Genomic DNA, 11,327 nt, shown 5'->3' on the forward strand with positions numbered 1-11,327 from the left:
TTTGACTTTTAAAATGGAGTATTTAGTCTCTTTATATTTAATATATGGTATATATGGATTTGAATCTTCCATGTTATCATTTTTTCTGTTTGTTCTTTGGGATACAACAGTAAAACGGAAACGAGAATAAGAACAAAACACATGTGCACTATATAATCCTAGGGAGAAAAACTTGACAGAACTGTAACATTAAACTTGTAAACTTTGGTATACCATAATAAAAAGTAAGGAAAAGCCTTGAATTTCGGAAGTCATTTTAAGGTCCATCAGACAAATGTCTTAATCAAAAACTGTGTCACAGTTTAATAGCAACTGGGATTTATATAAATCCATCTAATTATTTATAAGCTTGCTTGATCTAAATAAATTTCTTTTTGAATTTTATGTTAGAAGTTATTTTAATTACACCGACATCAGTATTTAAGATTCCCCTTGCAGATCATGCTGGGTTGCCACTGTCACTGCAGACATCACGCCATCTCCTGGGATCTCAATGAGGCCAGCCGATGCTCCAGAATGGGAAATAAGCCAATCTGGGAACAGACTGGATCCAGCTTCATTCAACATTACTACCAGTTACTTGATAATGACAGAATGTAACTAGGTGCAATTTATATTGACGCACCATGCCTTAGGTGGGAAGGACAGAAATCCCAAGAGAAAGCTACCATTGTGGAGAAATCGTCTACCCTTCTGTTTCAGAAAACTTAGCACAGCATCACGACACAGCATCACGACACAGCATCATCGGCCTGTGCCACATACCTGCATCATCACCATGGTTGCGGGCCAGCTCAAGGCTGATAAAGACCTCATGATGGGATTCCACCAGATGTTCCTATTAAAGAACGTCAAGGATGCTGGAGTTTGCACCAATGACATATTCAGGCTGCACAACTTCTGCCGACCTTCTCTCCTCCCAGCCACATACTCATGCTGTTTCCCCCTTCGTTCTCTTTCCCATACCATACTTACTCCTCCAGATGCTCCAAATGTTAACAAATGAGCCCCACTGCAGTGGGAGCAGATGCAGTGTGCTATTACTGAGCTGTTGTGCATGATACCTGGATGCTAGCTCGTTGCATCTGACAGAAGTTTGTGTTGTACCAGCACATGCCTAAAGACTTGAATAACACAAAAGGTCATCTTTTTAAAAAAAAGAATCTACTGACAAGTTGTTCTAGGAACCCAAAGAAGTGAAGGAGAAAGCAGCTGCCTCACCGCCCAGATATTGATTTGTTTGGATGTTTCAATGCTTCATGATACAACAAAACGATGAAAATTTTCTTAACAAATAAGATAAAATTCTCATAGAAGTGACTGGCTGGTTCAGTCAGTTAAGTGTCCCACTCTTGGTCTTGGCTCAGATCATGATCTCACGGTTCATGGGATCGAGCCCTGCACTGGGGTCTGTGCCAGCAGTGTGGAGCCTGCTCGGGGTTCTCCCTCTGCCCCTCTCCCACTCACACGTGCTCCCACTCAAATTAAATAAATAAACTTAAAAAACATAAAATAAAATTCTCATAGATGGATACTTCAAGAGCATATAATTGAAATCAGTTTCCACAACAGAAATCACCTCCTGGATGACAATCTTTAAAGTGGGTTGGCTCATGTATGCATACCTACTGCCGGTCATCCTACTGGGCTATGAGGCGATTTCTCTCGGTGGAAGTTAACTTATTTCATTTAAGAATTTTTTATGTCAGCATACTAGATCCATCATTTTCACCATAATAATAACATGTTCAAGCTTACTCTTCACTACAACTCTAATATAATTAACTTTACTAAGGCACCTTTCATTTTAGGAAAATTCTAGAATGGGAGCTCATTCATTTATAATATTAGCTTTATTAACATCTTTTTTAATATGATAAATGTAGCTATGTGAAAATTATTGATTCCAGGGAGGCAGTGCTGAGTTTTGTTCCGATCTTGCGAGCAAAATGCTTTAATTTAATTTCAAGTTAATTTCTATTTAAATATGGAGCTACTGATATCAACACCCACATAACAATAGATTTGGCTGCTTCCAAATAACAAGATTTTTAGGTCGGGATATTTTTAATGCAAAGGATAACCACCTTACAATTAATTTGCTTCACCCAGAGGCTTCAAACAATGATATCACCAAATATTTTTGGAATAGCCATGATATTTATCCAAATTATAAAAGGAAAATAATTTTTATTTCTCTTAACTATGAAAATTTGGAATGCACAGAAGCAGAGATTTTCACATGAGGCATGTGAAATTACTTGTATCGTATGTATCTACTGTAAGTACCTTTTAAATGAGGGGATATATGGAAAGTTCAAACACTATGACACCTTTAAAAATAAATTCATGACTTATCTGAGTGCTGTAGTCAAAACACTTCAATACAAATGAAAGAAAACAAAGATAAAACAAATTAAAGAGCTAAGGTTTTAATATTTTAAAAGTATATAAATGTATATTCCAATTACCAGTGCAGGTTCATGAGTTCAATGAATAACTAAAAATTATAGGCTAGCATTTCAAATCAGGCCCTGATAGTTCTGGTGTTATCTGTGCCATGTCTTCTAGCGAAAAATGTGGAGTATCAATAGGGTCTTTGAAAAAACATGTAGACACAATTGGGTATTGGGATTTTGCAGGTTTCTGTGTAAGAAAACAATAATTGGCTTCCATGTAGGTGAAAGCATGATCCAGTATCAGGAAACAAATGGTTAAAAGAAAGTACAGATAAATAAAATTTAAGATTAAACTAATGGATGTATATTTATTAATTCAAGATTTTATGGAGCCGCTAATTTGTGTTAGACTTGATGGAATAAACCGCAAAACATATATCACCAAAATAAGTTGTAAATATAATACACAGAGCTCCTTTATCTTTTTACAGCTTCTCCAAATATTATCATCTTATAAAACCATAATGCTATTGCCGGAACCTGGGAATTATCACTGGTAAAATACTACTAAGTAATCTACAAAATTTCATCAAGTATCACCAAATGTCACATTAATGTCCTTTCACGACTCCAGGATCCAATCTAGAATGGCACTTTGCATTTAGTTGTCATGTCTTCCAAACTGAGAAGTGTCATGGCCTTGACACTTTTGAAGAGAACTGGCCAATTACTTTGTTGAATGTCCCTCACTTTGGATTTGTGTGATGTTTCTTCAGGATGAATTCCAGTTAAGACATTTTTTTTGCCAGAATGCTACAGAAGCAAAAGTGAGTTCTTCTCATTACATCACATCAAGGGGTTCATGATATTGATATATCTTATTACTGATGATATTAACCTTGATCACTTGGTTAAAGAGGTATCTGTCAGGTTTCTCTACCATCAAGTTACTATTTTCACCTGTGTAATTAATATATATCTTGAAGACAGAATAATTATAATGCTATGAGAAAATCTTCATGAGGAATTTGCAATGTCTCATCAGTTCATACATATGTTAAGTATCACTAAAGTAGTACTCTATGTAGAAATTACAGTGAAAGCATAATGAAGTAATAAATTCTAATGAAAATACTAACTTCAAAATATAATTTCATTTTTCCTGCCAAATATTTTCCTTAGTAATATTCATTTACAGAGATTGTCTATTGCTATTTCTTACATACTTTATTAGTACATCTGCAAAAGCAAAGAGAAACAGCTGAGCAGAGAAGTGTAACGGAATAGCACAAGGCCTACAGCAGAGTCTCTTTCCCCCAGAGTATGCTGATCAGGAAAACAACATTGCCACCAGATCTCAGTGAAATCAGTTCAGCAAAAAAACAGAGTAAAGGCTTGGCCCCCTTTTCAGTCTTCTGTACATTGCAAGAAGATTCTGCTTAAATGCTAATCCTTTTACTTGTTATTTTGAACAAAAATGATCCCTATTAAAACTGTCCATAATAAGTCCCTCTCTCCCTCTGTCACTCTCACAAACACACACATACACACACATCATATGTATTATACACAAGCAAAGTTCCAGTGAATCATTATTTACAAAAACAGGTGGTGAGCTGGGTTTGGTGAACAGGGCCATAGTTTGCTGGTGCCTGCTTGGACCGCTCAGAGCAGGATTTCTCTACCTTGACACTTTTGATACTTGGGCTGGGTAATTCTTTGCCTTGGGGAGCTCCCCTGTGCATTGTAGAATCCTGAACAACATTCCTGGCCTCTACACACGAGATGCCGGTAGAGCTCTCCCACCCCAAAAGTCATCACCCCAAATGTCTAGAGATGTTGCCAAACGTTCCCTTGGGAACCAAATCACTCCCAGTTGAGAACCACTGCGCTCCAGTCTTCTCCCCAGAAAAAACAGACTTACTCCACTTTTTCATTGTTCTTTGCTTTTTTCTCAGTACCTGCTGGCATTTCTGAGTTGAGAACTTCTCTGACACTCAAGGTGGCATACACAGAAGGTTAAAAAATCTCCAGAGGACTCAGCTCTGACTCTCTTCTAGAATACCAAGAGCCCTAGCTGAGACAGTCTCTTCTTCACCTTTCATAGTCTTCTGCCATTTGTTTCATTTATCTTATCCAGGGTTTGGATATAAGAAACAGAAAGAGTACAATAAAATATTTTATACTCCCAGATATGTAGTCTTAAAAGATGACTCTTATCTGAGTGTATACAGTGTCATGCTTAAAAAGTGGTTAAAAGTTCAGTAGCCAAGTACAATGAATTATGAAATCAACTCCTGGGTCTGCTATTTAAGGGATGTGAAACTCTGGGCAGGATACACAGCCTCTGCTACTCAATTTTTTCAGATATAAATTTACAGTGGTATTAATATGCAACTCATAGTGGCATGTAGTATTATCCTCATTTAACTCTTAAGGGTTAAGTGAGTTACTACATATAAATAACAGGGACCAGTGTTTAATAGTAAATAGTATGTATTAGATATCACTAGTATCATTTTTTTAAAATTATAATTATCTGGAAAAGCACTGACAAGTAACTTAACAGACATCATGCCAATGATTATTAATACCCACAGCCTCTCAACCCAAAGTGAAAACAAGAATCATCAAAAAACCAATTTTTCAAAACTAGAAGCACTTGAATTTGAACTAATTTATTTTTTTTATTTTTTTTTCAACGTTTATTTATTTTTGGGACAGAGAGAGACAGCATGAACGGGGGAGGGGCAGAGAGAGAGGGAGACACAGAATCGGAAACAGGCTCCAGGCCCCGAGCCATCAGCCCAGAGCCTGACGCAGGGCTCGAACTCACGGACCGCGAGATCGTGACCTGGCTGAAGTCGGACGCCTAACCGACGGCGCCACCCAGGCGCCCCTGAATTTGAACTAATTTAATGCACTATTTTAAAGGGTTGAAAAGTGGAGAATTTGATATTTTAAGGTATTTCAAGCATGAAGAATTTAAATGCCAAAAATACAAGCGCCCCATTACAGTGTTTTCCTTTAAGTAATTCTTCTCTCCCCTAAAAGACAGTAGCAGAGAAAGGACTAGTGTTTCATTAAGGTGGTACATACTCTCATTCTCCCTAGAACAACTTTCACCTCCTGTGCAAGTGCACACATTAATCTCTCTTTATGGAAGGACTTTCACCCCTTGTCAATGTGTAGAGGAAAGGTTTTTCCATCCTTCAAAATTCATCATATGTCATGTAAGGTTATAAAGCTAAACACTAGAAGAAAGAAACCCACACACAATTCACACAGCAGAAGAGAGAAAACAAAGGAAGTGTTTAATAAAAAAAAAAAATAAGAGAACTAAGGTCAAATATTTGTATATCTGTAAGCAGAAATGCAGTAAAAGTTCACATACTGAAAGGAACAGGTTGAATGGATAAAAACAACACTAGCAAATATATGCTGTATCTAATGGGTATATCTAAAATGATTTAAAGGTGGGGGTGCCTGGGTGGCTCAGTTGGTTAAGCGTCTGACTTCGGCTCAGGTCATGATCTTACAGTTCGTGAGTTTGAGCCCTGCATCGAGCTCTGTGCTGATGGCTCGGAGCCCGGAGCCTGCTTCGGATTCTGTGTCTCCCTCTCTCCCTACCTCTCAGCGCTCACCTTCTGTCTCTCTCTGTCTCTCAAAAATAAATAAAAACGTTAAAAAAATTTTTAATAGATAAAAAATAAATAAAATGATTCAAAGGCAAAAGTATGAACCAACCTGTGTCATGGTATTAATGCTAGAATTCTTAAAGAAGAAAAGAAAGGGCATGTTATAAAGAGCACTGCTGACACTGATAAAATTTGGGGATTAATATTTAGTTACTCAATAACAAAATGTTTAAAATATGAAATGCAGAGTGCAAGAACAAAATTAAGGGAAACCATGAAGGAGAAACAGATTTTAAACTACCATGAATAGGTAATGAATAAGTCACATAATCTTCTTGAGTAGTTTACCATATAATCTAACAGGAAAAAAATGTAGTAATACAATTAGTTCTGTCTTATTTTGAATTCTCCCAGATGTAAGTCTTAAGACAAGAATTCCAGTAAAATGTGTTTATTAGAGGAAATAAGAAACACAAGTAAGGAAAAGTTATACAGTGAAAGGAAAGCATCCCATAAAGGGTGCATAATTAAACTACCTGTCACAGATTTAATCATACGGGAAAAACTCTGAGAAATGGTATAAAATATGACCAAATTTATCCACCCCAGGGAGGGAGGCAGCTAGGGTATTTATTTATATGCCATACCCCAGCAGTCCTCGGTTGATAGTTGTGGGGCATGTGTAAATTCAGAGCTTCTGGACTACTCACGGGAACAGGATAGGCTTCTACGATTTCAGAAAAACTCTGTGTCAGAAAGATATGGACACCTGCAGCTGGAAGATCAAAGGTGCACAATGAAAACAGTAGAGTCTGAGGGATATGAACCGGGCACCACAGGATAAGGCAACTGCTAAAATGGAGCATATGTTAGATCACAAAGGAAATTACAATATATTTAAGGAAGTAAAAAAGGCCATATTTTCCAACCACAGTGGTGTAATATTTAAATTTTTCTTAAGGTTTATTTATTCTTTGAGAGAGGAGAGAGAAAGAGAGAGAGAGAGAGAGAGAGAGAGAGAGAGACAGAAAACGTGAGTGAGGGAAGACCAGAGAGGGAGACACAGAATCGGAAGCAGGCTCCGGGCTCTGAGCTGTCAGCACAGAGCCCGACATGGGGCTCGAACTTACGGACCGTGAGATCACGACCTGAGCCGAAGTCGGACACTTAACCTACTCAGTCACCCAGGTGCCCCTACAATGGAGTAATATTTAAAATTGAGGAAAGAAAATCTAAAATTATCTCAAAATACTTAAAAATTACAGGTAAAACACTATTGTACAACTCTTAAAGGTGAACTACAAAGCAAAACTACACAATATAGACATAATAATGATAAAGGACACATGTTTTATATTTTTTAAAAAAAAATTTTTAACGTTTATTTATTTTTGAGACAGAGAGAGACAGAGCATGAACAGGGGAGGAGCAGAGAGAGAGGGAGACACAGAATCTGAAACAGGCTCCAGACTCTGACCTGTCAGCACAGAGCCCGATGCGGGGCTCGAACTCACGGACCGTGACATCGTGACCTAAGCCGAAGTCAGATGCTTAACCGACTGAGCCACCCAGGTGCCCCAGAGGACATATGTTTTAAAAACAGATAATGCTAAACCTAACCTTAGTAAAAAAAAAAAAAAAAAAAAAAAATTCCAGAGTCTTAAACTCATATATTCCCAAATAAGAAATTTTTTTTAATTGTTCCATTTTCAATGTTAAAAATTTTGGGAAAATCATCCCCACATATGGAGATGGAAATAACAAAGTAAAAATTTAAAGGCTTAAATCAGTAGTATTATTAAAACTTCAAAACTAGTTAGTTTATACATTTTAAGTGATAAAATGATACTAGATTAATACATGAAAAATTTTGCTATGCTAGCAAAATTAAAAATGAGGAAAGAAAAAAACCAGAAAGGAACTTAAAACATACGTATCAAAATTCTTTAGAATAATTTGTGTAAAACTCTGAAAACCAGGATTAAATGTATTGTATTACAGAAATAACATAAATTACCAAAATTAGTCCCAGAAGAAATGGAAAATCTAAACAAGCCAGTAATTTCAAGCAGATTAATTCTAAACTATTTGAGAAAAAAACCTCACTAAAAACTGAGAGGCCCAGATGGTCTCATAGTAATTTCAAACCAAGAATCTAGTTCCAATGCAATTTAAAATTTTCCAGAGCAGTAATTCAGGTGAAGCTTAAAAATATTTTTTGATGTCAGAATAATACTGATAACAAAATTCAAATGAATATGATTTATTAAAATCAATACTCAGGTAAGAAATCCGGTGTTAAAAAAGAGAACACACTGGTATTTTAAAATAACTATATAACTTTAGGGAAAAGATTTTACATGTTTTGTTTATTTTTGAGTCTCTAGCATCCCGGAAAATACCTGCCACACTTTAGGCACATAATAAATATTGATGGTATGAATGAATAATGACAGAAATACAAGGGTGGTTCAAAATAGGCAATTCTAGTGAATATATATATATATATATATATAGTAATATACATTACAATATATATCACATCCTATATTATATATATATATAATTCAATTAGATCAGAGGGAAAAAATGTATGATTAGCATGTTGCATTAAAAATATACACAGAATAATATTCAGTCCTGACTTTTTTTTATTAAAATATGATTGGCATATAACATTGTATAACTTTAAGATATACAATGTGTTGATTTGATACATTTATGTATTGCAATGTGATTAACACTGTAGAGTTAGCGAATACCTCTATCATGTCACATAATTACCATTTCTCTTTTGTAGTGGGAACAATTAAGATCTAGTCTCTAAACAACTTTGAAGTTTGTAATACAGTATTGTTGTCTATAATCACTATGCTGGGCATTAGATCTCCAGGACTTAGTTATGCTGTTTAAGGATAAAACTTGGAACAGGTAGATAAATATGTCCAAGTCTTCATTTTCAAAAATAATTGTCTGTATCTATATTGAAAATCAAGGAAAGCATCATGCCTAAAGAGAAAAAACACTAGAATAATTTCATGAAAATTTAGAGAAACTAAAGAGCCCTGGATATTTAAACTTGTCATAAAATTCCAAGTACTTTCAAATGTAAGCACCATGTTTGTGAATATGTGCATGTATGTATAAAAAAAAACACAAGATATCAAGTAAGAAAAAAGTGGAAAATTTACAATCAGGCAGTTAAGAAAAGAAAAATACAAATGACTAAAAATATAAAAGACATTTAACTTAAAGAAATGCAAGCAACATTTTTTTCAACTATAAGATTATAAAAAGTAAAATGATTTGGCACATGGTGTGGAAAAACCAACCATTTTAAAACTACTTGTTGAGTACCTTAATAACTTTAACCTTTTTGGAGGCCAATTTTTAATGTTCAAGAAAATTTAAACTCCAGAACCTCCGGGGCGCCTGGGTGGCGCAGTCGGTTAAGCGTCCGACTTCAGCCAGGTCACGATCTCGCGGTCTGGGAGTTCGAGCCCTGCGTCGGGCTCTGGGCTGATGGCTCAGAGCCTGGAGCCTGTTTCCGATTCTGTGTCTCCCTCTCTCTCTCTGCCCCTCCCCGGTTCATGCTCTGTCTCTCTCTGTCCCAAAAATAAATAAAAACGTGGAAAAAAAAAATTAAAAAAAAAAATAAATAAATAAACTCCAGAACCTCCTTGACCCTGCAAGTTTTTGCTGGGGAATTACCCCATCCTCTTACTGAAAAATGATGACAAGAACTAATTATAATATCGTTTAAATTTTTATATCGATTTCAACAGCGAAAATCAACCTGCATGTCCAACACCTGAAGAATGATTAAAAGCTTATGTGCATCCATTTAATGAAACAGAATAAAACCTAAAAAAAAAAAAAAAAAGATTTAGGGAGAATTCCACATGCTGCTATAGAGTGTCCTCTGTTACAGGTATCTACAGAAAATGGTAATACCTTTTAGGAAAGGAGATAAGGATCCTTATAGTGAAGCACAGTGGAAAACCTTAATGTTTATAATTTCATATGCTTTTTATCCTATGCATATAACATATGTTTCTGTTAGTATGTGTGTTATATCCATCTACATAAGTGTACTTATTTAGAGATTGGAAAAGAGTTTCCTATGACAGATTATTATAAAAAGATTAACTGCACATTCCACTTAAAATATTTATATTCCTTGGTATTGGAAATAAAATAAATATAACACACCATCCTCAGGGTCTACCATATACATGTAATCATGTTGCTACAACACAAGCAATCTCAGATTATTCAAGTCTAGAAAATCACAATTTTATTTGGTAACTTTTTGAAGGGGGTGGAAACTATGTATGTGTTTTGATAATGATAGAAAATCAGTTATCTGTAACAAGAGTCACTTATTTGATTTTTTAAAGGATTTTGTTTTAATTCAAGTTAGTTGACATACAGTGTAATATTAGCTTCAGGTGTACAATATAGTGATTCAACACCTCCATATAATACCCAGTTAGTTATATTAAACACTCAGTTATTTTAAACTTCATAATCTGACAGTTCAGAGGTTGCTAAGTGTGCAGCAAAGTCTTCTAAACCTATGTAGCCCAGTGTGGCCTTTTCAGATGTTTTGGCAAAGTAGACAAATATGCAGGCTACTTTTTTTTTTTTTTTTTTTTTTTTTAGCAAACCCATCATAAATGTATTATAGCTTTTTGGAGAAAATTATCCAGATTAATTTTGAGAAATAAAAATCCTCAGTGATAGATAGAAATGAGCCCCTATTGTTATTACAAAAGATTCAGAGATTTGGTTGTGCATTTGCAGAAATACAGTAGGGAAACTTTAGACCTAACTGAGGTTTTAGATTTATATTTTCATTCTCTATTCTTATTAAGGCATTAGAAATCTAAATATTAGAAAGAATGTACAATATAATAAATAAATCACACCTTGCTTATTTAACAAAAATGTATATAATTTAATTCACTTATATATTATGGTCACTGTCTTCCTTTAAAATATTGCTGAGTAGTTTTATCTAACTACAGCTAAAAGCAATAACTTGAGAATCTATTCTTGGACCAAACACCCAAAAGAGATATTGGCCACTCGTGAATAAAGCTATAGAGATGCAGAACTGAGTAAGACCTTCAAGGGGAATTTAAAAGTACATCCCAGCTGGTATATAAATAGTGGTTCTGGCTATCCCCTAGAACATATAGTTCTCAGTAAATAACAGATACATAAAATGTAAAACAAAATCAACATAATTATAGCAAAGATGTATACTATGGAATAAACCAGGAGA

At 35.1% G+C, this 11,327-nt stretch overlaps 1 pseudogene; it reads left to right on the forward strand.

Moving 5' to 3' along the window:
* The first annotated feature begins 516 nt into the window (after nucleotides 1-516).
* On the forward strand, nucleotides 517-1,006 carry LOC121025986 (nuclear transport factor 2-like; annotated as a pseudogene).
* The last annotated feature ends 10,321 nt before the right edge of the window (nucleotides 1,007-11,327 follow it).

The sequence above is a fragment of the Herpailurus yagouaroundi genome, unplaced genomic scaffold (genome assembly GCF_014898765.1).
Source record: "Herpailurus yagouaroundi ecotype Mexico unplaced genomic scaffold, PumYag 67793, whole genome shotgun sequence".
NCBI classification, from domain to species: Eukaryota; Metazoa; Chordata; class Mammalia; order Carnivora; family Felidae; genus Herpailurus; species Herpailurus yagouaroundi.